The 12,905-nt window shown below is 33.9% G+C and overlaps 1 long non-coding RNA gene across 1 annotated transcript; it reads left to right on the top strand.

Moving 5' to 3' along the window:
• Window positions 1-8,363: 8,363 nt before the first annotated feature.
• On the top strand, window positions 8,364-12,570 carry LOC129922671 (uncharacterized). The gene is made up of 2 exons (XR_008774576.1): window positions 8,364-9,424; window positions 11,322-12,570. It is a non-coding gene; the product is annotated as an uncharacterized LOC129922671 (long non-coding RNA).
• The last annotated feature ends 335 nt before the right edge of the window (window positions 12,571-12,905 follow it).

Below are 12,905 nucleotides of genomic sequence, written 5' to 3'. Positions count from 1 at the left end.
TATTAAACCGATTATTTCAGCGATCAAAATTATCAGCTCTAGAGGTCTTAACCACAAGCAGTTCCTATAAGTACCTGAAGATTTGATCTAAAGGAAGAAATTATGTTCCTTGAAGGGCATTGACAGTGACTTTGTTACTAATATTTCTAATAAAAGAGTGGAAGACAGACTTCATGATTTTCATCAGAAGTACTACAATGGATTGCTTGCACATAAAATGTATGTGCATCTTTTCAAACAAAGCTTTTCCATTTCTCCAGGCAAGCAAATGAAAACAGATTTTGTTATTTTCCACTTGCAGAAAGGTGAATTTATTTCTAGAAAAATGCTTGAAAGTACCTGAGTTATGTGGATTCCACGATTTTAGAATTTGAAATCAAATTCGCTTAGTTTCTTGAACCTAAAAATGAACATTATACACGCAATACGCCAAACATCAAGAGCTTGGAACCAACACCCTCAGCTCACTCTTGAGTGCTGAAGCTAATTCAGCTCCAGAGGACATAAACTTCCAAAAAATTATGACCTGAAAAAGAAGTTCCAGTTAGTTCTTCCGAGGGAATTTTATGGGTGCCAGAAGCTGTATTTACAAACTAAAGTTTCGCATTATTTGGGTCAACATACATTTGTGAATATGCTTTCTTTTTGGTTTCGGAACATTATGCACGATTGTAAACAGTTAAATACTTCACATTAAATACAACTTTACAACTGGATTGCTGTGATATAAAAAGACAGTGACTAAAGTTGGATAAATATTCATAAAATCATTTTTAAAAATTACTAACACTTGTTTTAATTCCTCATTCGGTAGTGTGAAAAATGTTTTTAAATACATATTATATATATGTACTTGTGGTGCGTGCCCCTCCTCCATTTCTTTTTTTTTTTTCAATGCGGCCCTCGATGGAAAATGTTGACCACCCCTGTTGTAGATGTAGACCTTTATACTATATCTGTTACATGCTTTTATATTATTCATTTAAAAAAAAATATTTGTTAAGTCCACTCTAATCCTCTTTACTAAAACTTGAATAGCAATATTTAAAACCACATTTTCTTCTCTTTTCTTAGTGTACATAGGTCCTGTAGTGGTCACAGTCAGCTAATGTTCAAGTCACTATACACTTCCTGGTAGACGCTCTTTTATCAGCCTAGTGTCAAACTATTTTACACACCATAGAACCAGTTACCTCCTCATTGACTGCCTTCAAAGGTCCCATACACACGCTAAATATAGCGATATGAGACCTGTGTATGTGTCCTGTGGGCCTGTGCTGCGGTATCTGGAAATTTAGGCACCGGATAATTAGGCACCGGATATTTAGGCACCGGAAATTTGTTATTTTTTCCACACATTCTCACGATTGTCATTTGTTTTCCTCGTTTTGTCAGTTTTTCTTTTATATCATGAAAATTCAGTTAGAATCGTTATGGTTGCTATTTTTTTTATAACGTCACCGATAGCCCATAGCCTAAGGATAACATATACGTTAACATTTTAAAACTACTTTCAAAATTAAGGTCGCTAATTAAAGAGTGCCTAATTATCCGGTGCCTAATTTTCCGCCTTGTCAAAAAGTGCCTAATTATCCGGTGCCTAAATTTCCGGGTGCCTAATTATCCGGGTGCCTAAATATCCGGGTGCCTAAATATCCGGGTGCCTAAATTTCCGGGTGCCTAAATATCCGGTGCCTAAATTTCCTAAATTCCTGTGCTGCACTTAGTTTTCGAAAGCATAAAGGTTATTGAGTTTCTATTCATGAAATTCTGTTTAGCAGTTACAATATATAAGACAACTAGATAAATACAAAGTTGGTTTTGTTTTGTAAACGAAGCTGTAGAGAAAATACAAAGACAATGACAAATCAAGATAGCAGAATCATACACACACACACAGTAGTCCAAATAAATAGGCCTGCAATATGTTAGACCGCCGGGGCTTACATTTATAAAGTAGATATATTTCGTTTTTTTTTTCATGTATAAGACAAACATTTTATGCGTAGATTAGAGGCAATAACCACCAGGTTATCTATCAAGGCTGCTAAAGCTCGAATCCTTAGTCTTGTGTTTGCTGAGCACTGGCAGCACGGAAGTCTTCTTCTAAATATAACTCCCCCCCCCCACACTGCTCCACAAAAGAGATGGGATCATAGCACTCTGAGCATTGTAGAATCATGAAAGTTGCGGTATAAAAAAGCAATTTAAAATAATATAAAAACAGAAGAAATAAGAAAGTAAAGAAACACTTACACAAAACAAATGCTTTGAAGTTCTATTTTAAAGAATATATTTTTCTTAGTAAAAGGGCAATGACTATAAAATGTATAAAAATTTCCAAAAAATATTTATAAAAGTAATTTATTTGATACAAAATTAGGCTAACACTTTTATATCGGCACATGCAATTATAAAGTTATGGTGATGGCTCAAAGACTATTCTAACTAAACAATAAAGAGCAACAAAGTTTTAACCAACAATTTATCACTAATTAGTCAACGTCTTGCAATTTGTATCAAATGGAAAAAAATACATCTACGGTATCTCTGCACTGTAACAGTTGCTTCTCATTTACCGCTCATGTTATTTGTTAGCTTGTGAATAATGCTGAAAATGTTTATATGTACTGAAATTATAGAAATAATAAAATCAATTACCTTTTATAAAGTGAAGAAATGTTTCTAAACCAATAAATGTTTAAAAGTAGATTTAGGAAAAATACAAAAATTCGTTTTTACATCGACAGTACGTCTACCTATATAATGTCTACCAATATCTACATCGAACTATTTGAATTGATATTTATCCTTATCATTATTGAATCAATTTCACAGCAAACAACTAAGACTTCTTGAGCGCTTTCACAAAGATGCTTGTGCTCCATCATGGAAATACGGTGGCAAGACTGCACTATAAACAACGATGTCTTTGCGAACGCCGGTATAAACGGTATAGAGGAAAATCTTATGGTCGGACAGTTATGCCGGTCATAACGTATGCCAAAATTAGTCTTATTTGGTGAGCTAAATGGTGGTCGACGTTACAGAGGTGCCCCGCGGAAACGCTCCAAAGACCAGCTTAAAAGCCAACTTGCTTTAACTGACCAAGAAGAGAGCAGAGCCGGCCTTAGGCCACTGAAACCTATGCGACCGCAATGGGCCACGCACTTTCATAGGTCCCACGCTAATCCTAGTTGTAAATTATAAAATTAATAAACCATTTTAGAACTTATATCAGATTTTCCAGTACCTCCTGATTTACCAGTAGCTCTTGGAAATCTCCTGACATTGTAAAATATACGAAAAAGTCATGGAAATCTCAGGAAATTTTTAAAATCTTCTGAAAACTAATAAAACTTTTCTGAAATATAGACGAAATAGTCATTTTGGGGTGTCATTCAATATGGAAAAACCAGTCCTACGCGCGATTAAAAAAAAAAACGGCATTATACAATACCCGTGAGTGTGGAATCAGGTGAAAGAATCTTCTCGTGCCTCAAACTAATGAAGAATTACTTGATTTCAACAATTCTCGAAGATAATTCTTGCTACTGAACGTGATCTATGTTGGAAACATAATTTTTATGATATACAGTATAACTTCTAAAACAAACTCTTAAGTTTCACTTTTTATCCGTATCACTACCCATACTTGGTCCTGCGCAATTCGTTTCACATAGGGCCCCTCAAGGGTTAATTCCGGCCCTGGAAGAGAGCACCAGGTTGCATGCGGTTTCAGAACGATACAGCTGGAGGTCACTCACAAAAGGTCGCGGGATTTTGTTTTGATTAAAAAACAAAATCCTTGTAATCAAAACTAAATTCCAATAAGGATCAATAAAACAGTCTAAATAGTAGTCAAGGTTTTGACGGTCTTTTCAGATGTTATCAATTTCTTCATATGGAGAGTCTCTTTTTTCTGGTTCTGGAAAATGGAAGAAAAACAATATTTCAAGTGTACTAAATTAATATTATTGATTGTAAATGTCATTTAAAAAAATATATTGTTACCTATTAATACAAAAGTTTTTTGCACTGGCTGGTTGAATTTGACATCAACTGTATTACAGTAAGGAGAAGAGTTTTCTTGTTTGACTTCGTCTTGTACTACTGGAACAATCAAATAATTCTAGAGTTTGTAACATAATACAAATACGTGTCTTTTGATATTTTTTTAATTATAAAAACTGAATCAATTGCTTTATAAAGACTAATCTCATTCAGTTAGCTATGATAAACTAGAAATATTAGTTCACCTTTCACGTTCAGATATTTTGCACTTGTGTTCAATGACTCACTAGTAGATACGTTCGTATTTGTAAAAGTAGATTCATAATGATGTCTGTCTTGTAATTGTTCTGACACTAAGATAAAGAAAAAAAAGTTTCAAATAGGTTACTCATATAATAATGCGGTGAAAATACAAAGTATAATATAGCAGCAAATCAACTAAAATAATATTGTATTTAAATACATTAACATTTAATTTAGAATATTTTACAAATTTAAAAAAAAAAAGACTATCTCCTAAAAACAACTTGTAGAGCAATTATTTTTCTCTAAATACTACTGAATGTTAAATTTTAAAACATTGAAACAAATTTACTGCAATAAAGCTTATCACAGCTAAAAAGAAATAAAAAGAACTGAATTTCATATGTACAGTTTTAAAAGAAGAAAAAAACTCTTTTTGTGAAGCAGAATTTAAGTCAAGATTTTGGACCGTGATATTTCCAAAATGATATTTGTTTTGGTTAGAGTGAATGAAGAAATAAACAGAATGAAGAAGTACATTTGCCTGCTAGTGGAAGTAAGGAAGAAACACAATTATTGAGGAAATTGTAGAACATTCAGTTAGAATACCTAATATAACGTAATGAGCACTGAACCAAGTCTGATTCAATATTCTCTATCTGAAACAATGTGGACTCCTCACAACCATCACTTTTTTTTTCTTTTATTAGTTTTTTTTATATTTAAATATCTGTCTCTCTATGACATTTAGCATCACAAAAGACGTTCTTTTAATATTTCAATGGCTAGTGTGACTCAAGAGGTCAATCTTTAAGGGTATATCCGAATAGTTTGAAATGAATTCGTTGCTTTACATCAATGTGATTGAAAGGTTAACATAGATACAAATAAAACAGCAAAATTTTCATTTCATATTTTTAATTATTATTTTACTTAAAAACAAATAAATAAATTGAAATCCTTAAGCAATGTAAACACACGACGTAATGCAATTAGAAACTGCTAACATTAGAGAAAAGAATTCTTCAAACATAACTCCATGGAATAGTGTGTTAGTCATTTTAGATTACAACCAATAGTGTCAATTTCAGTGATTTGATGTAAGAAAAAAGATTATTTAAACTTTCTTTTTCGATTATTTTGTTAGTGGTATTTTAGTATCAGTAAATTTTGTTCAATGTATTGTTTACAAAAATGAATCTAAAAAAATCTAATTCATTTTAAATTTTTGTTTTAAAGATCTATTGTTAAGCTTAGCAATTTAACAATGAAACTTGTTGAGAGAACATACAAAGCATCAAATGCTCTTGAAACATGAGTAAAAACTATACGTATTTAAACGATTTTTAATAATGTAAAAAAGTAACAAATACTATTAAAACAAAGCAAATAAAAGTACTTCAATTAGTACACAATTGGGGAAATAATGTCAGTGTACTATAACTAACAAAAACAATGTGAAGTAACTTAAAGCTGAAAACTTTTAAATTAGATTTTAAAAACTTACTTGAAAGTTCAGAATATGTGTGTGCTTCTCTGTAAAGAAAATTGAAATATTGAACACTGTTTTTTCGATAAATATAAAGTCAAATGCAATATAATTCATGTGTATTTGTACAATTCTTCTATCTAGCTTGCAAATTTATGGGCAGAAACTTACTGGGTTAACACTGATTTCGAAAACGGCTCTTACGTTTTCCTAGAAATTTGACAATTTAAATATGTATTTTTGGAAAAAAAGATAGGTTTGACTTTTAGAATTTTTCAAAATAAAATTATCTTAAAATTAAATTTGGTCTACTTTGATCAAATGTCCGTGTGATTTTCGGCAGGCATGTAGTAAAAAAATAAATAAATAGATTTGCGCTACTTGTTATGTAGAAATCCTTAGCTAGACTGCTAGGATAAATTTTTTAAAATACTTATACACTTTTCAATACACAATATCCATTTTATATCCTTGAACAAGATCCTTCAATAATATATCTATATTTCCCTTTTTTTTACTTAATTATACATTAATGTTAGAGTAAAATAATTGCTCTTACAGAAAAGTAATTAGCTTTATAAAGGAGAAATTTAAAAAAGAAACTTTCTTTAAATATTAAAACAGAATAAATTATCAGTTACAAGAAATGCAATATTACATACTTAGGTGATTGGTCCAATTGTTTTTTCCTACATATTATTTCTAAAAAAAAAGATGTATAATTAGTTGTATTTAGTCAAAATTTGTGAAAATTTTGAATTAAAATATTCTATTAAATATTCTGTAAATAATTTAAATATTTTACTATAAATATCTAATTTAAATTTCTTACCATATTTTCTAGTAATAACAACAGCCACAATAATTATGACCACCAGCACACAAGCAGCAATACTTCCACCCACAATAGCAGCAACATTGTTTGTTGTAGACTTATCCATTGGGTCTTCAAGCGCTAAGAGTGCAATAGAAAAAGGATTGCTGAAGAAATACATTTTGTTGTTTATCGATAACAAAACTCCTCACTAAATGGAAAAGTAAACAAGGTTACAATAATCCGTTTGTGTAGAAAGCACTAATTTGAAATCGGCCCCCGAAGTGTTTTTCCCTCAAGTAAAAAGAGAGGTTTCAATATTTTCAGAAAGAATATCCGAGACTAAGAACTACAAACTATCAACAACTACAACCCTACCTCCGTCGTTGAAACAAAAAGAAAAGACGTGCTCCTGTCGAAAGTGTTACCGATAATGTTGTAATTGTTAGTTCGACTAACGACTTAATTCGGATTAATTAAATTAACTTAATTACATTGTTACTATCCATAGGTATTAAATGAAATGATAGTTATGAAGATATAGTTAAATGTGAACTGATGTTATTGAACATTATGTAATTGATGTAATTGTTTTGTAAAGGTCCAATCTCTCATTTAAAGCCTTAACTAAGAAAGTTTTGTGTTTTGCTTAGTATTCTTACCACTATAGTAGGCGTTGCACTTAACGTGTAGAATATAAACACTACTTATTGATTGTTGTTTTCTATTATATTAGACTCATATTAAATGGATTTTAAAAAATCTTTTTCAAAGAAAGTAAAAATGTTATTTAAAATGTAAGTAACTAATATGGCAGAAAGTGCCAAACTTTAGTAATACAAATTTTGTAAAAACATGTTTTTGACATAAAATTAAACAGATTAAAACAGTTTGCATGAATGTGTTAAAATAAGCTAAATTATTGTTTTTCTTACTACTAAGTCTTCCGTGTTTTTTTTTTTTACTATTAATAGTTGCTTAGTTAATTTTTTAAATTAAATATTTCGCTATCAGAAAAAAAGGTAGCCGCAGACTCAGAACTTTAGAAGATCTAAAATATCATGATATCGGATTCTACATATCTTTTCTAGTTTATGAGATCTAAACGGAACGGAAGGATGAACGGACGAACAGACAGACCAAACAATACTAACAGCTGCTATTTTACTTTCGTAGGCCACTTAAAATGAAAATGTATACATTGTAGCTGATATCAAGGTGACGATCTGAGACAACATTAACTTATCGGCATATGCACTATAATAAGTAACCCATAAAAGTAACCCATAATAACATATGTATTTACATTCATTTGTAACCTTTACATGTCAACATCGAGGACGTTTTTAATGTTGTTATCTTTGAAATGACCTCCTTTAGTAGAAATCAACTTGTAGTTGTAAAGTCCAATTAAGGTTGGGGCTCTTGGTAAGATGAGCGATGGTAAAGGTTGAAACATCAACTACACAACAGTTCTCAGTTCTTCTGATGGGCTCAAATAAAGTTTCGGATCATTAGCGCCGCATTGTTTACCACGGTCTAGTAATTTGTGCTGTGTATGTTACATCTGAAGTGCTAAAATTCATTAATGTCTTGATTACCTAAGTATTGTGCACATTAGCTATGAAAATCCATTAATGTGTGAACAATTCTTTTTTTTTCTTAATTCACAATAGCAAAATAATGTGTACATTACCTAGAAAAAGTGTACATTACCTAGAAAAAGTGTACATTACCTAGATACAGTGTACATTACCTATATAAAGTATACATTACCTAGATAAAGTGTACATTACTGTCGGTGCGTAGATTATGGCATTCTAGCACCAATGTGTATTAAGTGCACTATTTTTGAACGCACTTTCTTTTTGTTGCCATGCTTGTAAGTTAATGGAGTGTTTTTGTTCTGCTGGTGTAACGTTTGTTGAGATTCTTCTGTGTTCCCCTGTTTAGGGTGAGTATCTAAGGCATAACTGCGTTTCGCAGTTGTTTCGATGCCATAGTGATAGTCTACTAGACCTTTCTAGTTTGTCTTTACTTTGTCTTTACAGGGAGTTAGCTTGGGATTGGAAGTCTACGCTGGTGACTAAAGACAGCAGTGTCAGAGTGTGTTGTGTTTCGAACATTAATGTGTACGTTGTGGGACAGCAAGGGGTAGAATTATTATTTAATTAATAAATTCACAGTATTAAAATGTTCAATGTCATTACTCCATTAGTTTGTCATCATACTTATATTTATATCATTAAATATTTACATTGTTACCAGTGAGTCATTTATTTATTGTAAGCACGAAGGTGCCTGGTTAAATGTCAGGGGCCCGGGCAAACGAGCTAAGGCCTTAACATAACCCTGACAGTTGGGGGCTCGAGTCCGGCTGTGACTACCAGTCACAGAACTATAATTTCAATCATTATATAAGTTTTAGTTACTTGATTATGTAGCAGCAGTGTCTACAATCTAATAATTGTTTACATAGTATTGCATCACAATCTACTGTACTAATATTGAATTATGTACCATTGGCAACGATGTATATCGAAAGTAGCAGATAAATACAATAAATACATCCTTTGTGATATAAGTGATATAACACTATAACTATACTGTACTATATACTATATAACTATTGTATTGCAAGATTGAAACGCATTTGTATTTTCTTGTTTTCTATATTGTGCTTCACCTTCGAACGAGTGTCTTCTCGCTCCCGGCAACAAGCGAACGTGAGTGTAAAGTGGCTGTTGGTAACTACTGAAGTCTGAGGCTACTAGTATTGTGGTGGATTGTCCTGTGGCAACTATATTTCGACGCTGTGGCCTGAGTGAGGCACTTTCCTCCGACGTGGGATACTGCACAGATAGGTTTCTTTCTTTGCCATTGAACCGCAGGCTCTAGGCTTTAGTTGATCTCTTGTACAATTAGTAGAATTTTTTTGGTTCCCATATTGTATATAATTTAAATATAATACAGCCAAGTAGTGTACATTGTATTTACCATGGAAACTAGGTTGACAATTACTGCCCAGTTTATAAGTGATGGTCGTTCTCTGGGGTACGAAGGTGAAAGGTTAGAGAGGTATGTGGCTGAGCAGAAAGAAGACTATGAAAAAGCCAAGAAAGAGGACTTTGAACGAGAAAAGGCTAGATTTGAGAGAGAGGAAAGATTGAAGGCAGAGGAGAAGGTCAGATTTGAACGTGAGGAGAAGGCCAAGCGTGAGGAACACGAGAGGTGGAAAGAAAGAGATGCCAGGGAGGAACTTAAGAGGAAAGAGGAGATGGAACTAGAAAGAATGAAGGAAAAGTCAGCAACAGCGGCTGGGACGGCAACACAGGCAGAGGTGCGGCCTAGAAATGTTTTAGATAAACTTGACAAGAGCTTCCAGGGAATGAAGGAAGACGATGACCTGATGGCATATTTAACACACTTTGAGGCCGTCGCAACAAGATGCAAGATCGATAGAAAGGAATGGTCATTGCTCTTGTCCTATAAACTAACTACCTTTCTAAGAAACTGTATGCTGCGGGACAGTCTGTTTTTGAATGAAAATTATGAGGAAGTGAGGGCTGTATTACTGCGACATGCGGATATAAACGCGGAAACCTGCCGCAAGAGGTTCCACCGGGTAAAACCACGACAGAACGATTTTAGGGGTTTTGTCACAGAGCTGCGAAACGCGTTGGACAATTGGTTGAAAATGGCTGAAGTAGGCAAGACTGTGGAAGAAGTGAAAGAGTTGCTGGTAAAAGATAGGATACTTGAGAATGTGTCAGGAGATGTGTACAAGCAACTGATAATAAGTAAGAAAGGCACCGTTGATGATATGATTGATGTTATTGAAGGTTTTAAGGTTGCTAGTGCGGGTGTGTCGCTTGCTAAGGAAGACAAAGTGTATGTTGCGGCAGCGTGTAGTGAGCCTGTGATGAATCGGAGTCCTGGGGGCAAAAGGATGGAGATCGCTTGCTTCAGTTGTGGTGAAAGGGTTCCAGAGACTTACCCGATTAATTCAACTGATAGGGAAGACGATTGTAATACTGTGGTCAGAGCACATGAGCAGAGGCCAAGTGATAGATGACTAGAGGGCCGTCGCGAGTCCAAGAGTCGTCGTGACTATAAGCTGATTCCGGATCGTTACACAGTGACAGTTAGAAATTTACCATATAATGTTAACTGGCAGAAGTTAAAGGATAGGTTTAGAGATGTTGGTTTGGTGGGATTTGTGGAGGTTTTGATGGCGAATGGGAAGTCAATGGGTGTAGGTCATGTTAGGCTCAGGAATCTGGCAGACGTTGCGAGAGCAGTTAAATATTTGGACAAGTCCAAATTTGGAGGTAGGAATATTGTGGTTGTCCCTCATCGTATAAGCACGCGGGGATAACGTGATGATAACTAGGGTACTCTGGTAAATCCATATTGGGTTGTTTAAATAGCGAGACCTATGGATGAATGGTGTTGATATATTTAGATGTTGATGTAGTCAATATTCCATTCCACTTATATCTTTTTATATACTTAAAGTAAGTTGAGTATATACTTTGTTATTTAAAGTATCGGAACCATATCTGTTAGTTATGGGAGTAAAAGTTTATTGGTGGATACGTGGATTTAGTTTTTCCTTTTAAGGCATTCTTACGTCGTTTAAAATCCATGAGAGTAGACTGGAGCTGTGAGTGTGCGAAGGCATTGAAGAGAGTGCAGGCCTGTCTATGTAAGTATCCTATTCTTCGTTTGCCTGATTTTTCTCTACCGTTCTATCTCCAGACTGATGCCTCAGACAAAGGGATCTCTGGCATTCTAAGCCAGTGTGTGAATGGTATGTTGCATCCTATAAAATTTGTGAGCCGTAAGTTGTTGCCTCGGGAGCAGAAGTATTCTATCATTGAACGGGAAGGATTGGCCATTGTATATGCAATAAAAAAATTGGACAGGTATCTGGCCGGAAAAAAATTTCATCTCCAGACTGACCACAAGGCTTTATCTTACCTTGGGAGCACTAACTTTACCAATGCACGTATTACAAGATGGGCGCTGATGTTGCAGGATTATTCCTTTGATGTTGTTCATGTCAAAGGGGAGGACAATCTGCTTGCTGATCTGTGTTCAAGATTTATAGACTTTCAAATACGCAGCTACATGAGCTACATACTTATGTATTGTTTTTATACATGTCTTATGCATTTTATGGTTCCAATGTATACATTGTTGTTTGAAAATGTTTGCACTTTATGTTAGATGATATTATGTTGCATTTAGTATTATTGACATTAATTTGCTGATTATGCATTTTAAATTTGATTGGTTGGTAGATTGTGATTTTGTGAATGGTTCATAGTGTCATGTGGATACTTTGGTAAAAAGTGTCATTGGTAATTTTTCTTCTAAGTTGTTATGTTTGGAAGAGTGATGTTAATGCGGATGAATGTTCCCTAGCTGGATGTGCTTACCTTGTAGTTGCAATGATATCTTCTTACTTTTCTTTCAGTTTGAGGTACGGAAACTGGTCCATACTTTGTAAGAACCAGTTTGGGGGGGAGAGGGGGAATGTCGGTGCGTAGATTATGGCATTCTAGCACCAATGTGTATTAAGTGCACTATTTTTGAACGCACTTTCTTTTTGTTGCCATGCTTGTAAGTTAATGGAGTGTTTTTGTTCTGCTGGTGTAACGTTTGTTGAGATTCTTCTGTGTTCCCCTGTTTAGGGTGAGTATCTAAGGCATAACTGCGTTTCGCAGTTGTTTCGATGCCATAGTGATAGTCTACTAGACCTTTCTAGTTTGTCTTTACTTTGTCTTTACAGGGAGTTAGCTTGGGATTGGAAGTCTACGCTGGTGACTAAAGACAGCAGTGTCAGAGTGTGTTGTGTTTCGAACATTAATGTGTACGTTGTGGGACAGCAAGGGGTAGAATTATTATTTAATTAATAAATTCACAGTATTAAAATGTTCAATGTCATTACTCCATTAGTTTGTCATCATACTTATATTTATATCATTAAATATTTACATTGTTACCAGTGAGTCATTTATTTATTGTAAGCACGAAGGTGCCTGGTTAAATGTCAGGGGCCCGGGCAAACGAGCTAAGGCCTTAACATAACCCTGACAATTACCTAGATAAAGTTTACATTACCTAGATAAAGTGTACATTACCTAGATAAAGTGTACATTACCTAGATAAAGTGTACATTACCTAGATAAAGTGTACATTACCTAGATAAAGTGTACATTACCTAATAGGTTCACGTTAAAGTAATAAAAAATATGATAAATAAATACATAACCCTAATCTAACCTGACACTAATACTAATCCCTAATCCTAACCATAAATCCCAAGCCTAACTCTAA

The sequence above is a fragment of the Biomphalaria glabrata genome, chromosome 14, assembly GCF_947242115.1.
Source record: "Biomphalaria glabrata chromosome 14, xgBioGlab47.1, whole genome shotgun sequence".
NCBI classification, from domain to species: domain Eukaryota; kingdom Metazoa; phylum Mollusca; class Gastropoda; family Planorbidae; genus Biomphalaria; species Biomphalaria glabrata.
This window is presented reverse-complemented; position numbering and strand designations above follow the sequence as displayed.